Consider the following 1,098-nt stretch of genomic DNA (forward strand, 5'->3'; position numbering starts at 1 on the left):
TCTGAGACCTGAGTGGTGCCCACAATGCCTGTTTGATAGATGGACTAGAAATCAAACCACAGAAGAAGAAACAATGTGCTCAAACGATACCACACATATGTCGTTTGTGAGCTACCCATGAAACAAAAATAAATAGATAAATCGGTTTATTGTTCTACGGACGCAGATTACTTTACATAACTCAGAACATATCATGATATTCCAGCTCAYGCAGTATTTGTATTGGTCTATTGTGCACAGTGTCCCCTCCCATCCCCCCGCCCGCACCCCYTCASAGCCATATGTTTAACACACTAGCTGAGCTCAGCAGCTGGACAGCCCGGTCACACTTCCTGCAGACATATTGGACTCTTTAAATACGTGCAGGAACAGGCAGGGGAGGCGAGGATGAAACAGGGTGGGCGCTTTGCTCTTGCAGGAAGAAGAGGGGGTGGAAATCTGTAGGAAATTGCTGTTAAGTGGTTCTTGAGGTTTTGTGGTTTTAGACTCATCAGACCCCAAGTGAGCGGATGGTCCTGCTCTGCAGACCTTCGGGTGAGGTTTTCGAAGGGGCTGCAAACAATAACACGGTCTTAGATCCAAACGTTTAATCATACGTGAATTGAGGTGATTTAATGAAAGAAGGATTGGGGTTACTAAAATAAGTGTGTGATTAAACTGGCAAGTTTGGCTGTAGCTTCGCTCCTTCAGGTATAAGAGGTTAAAAACGCATTCCTACCCTTTGAACTCTTCTCTTTTTTTCTCTCTTTTTTTTTTTTTTTAAACGTGAGAACCACAAACATCAATGTATTTATGAGGAGTTTTATAAGACTCAAGTGGAAGGAAAAGAGCCACATTGTTTTCAAATATTTTTTTATAAATAAATCAGAAAAAGTGTGGAGTGCTTTTGAATGAGACCAAATTGCTGTATTTATCACAAGACTAACAACAAGAACAAACCATCGGCAGCATCATGCTGTAGACGTGCTTTGTTTTTTAGCAGAGACATGAAAGGTGGTCAGAATTGATGTGAAAAATGATTCAGCTAAATATGAGGAAATAGTGGCAAACCTGTCAAAAGCTGTCAAAGATTTGAGACTATGGGAGTTTAATGACTAA

Source organism: Poecilia reticulata, linkage group LG8 (genome assembly GCF_000633615.1).
Source record: "Poecilia reticulata strain Guanapo linkage group LG8, Guppy_female_1.0+MT, whole genome shotgun sequence".
NCBI classification, from domain to species: Eukaryota; Metazoa; Chordata; class Actinopteri; order Cyprinodontiformes; family Poeciliidae; genus Poecilia; species Poecilia reticulata.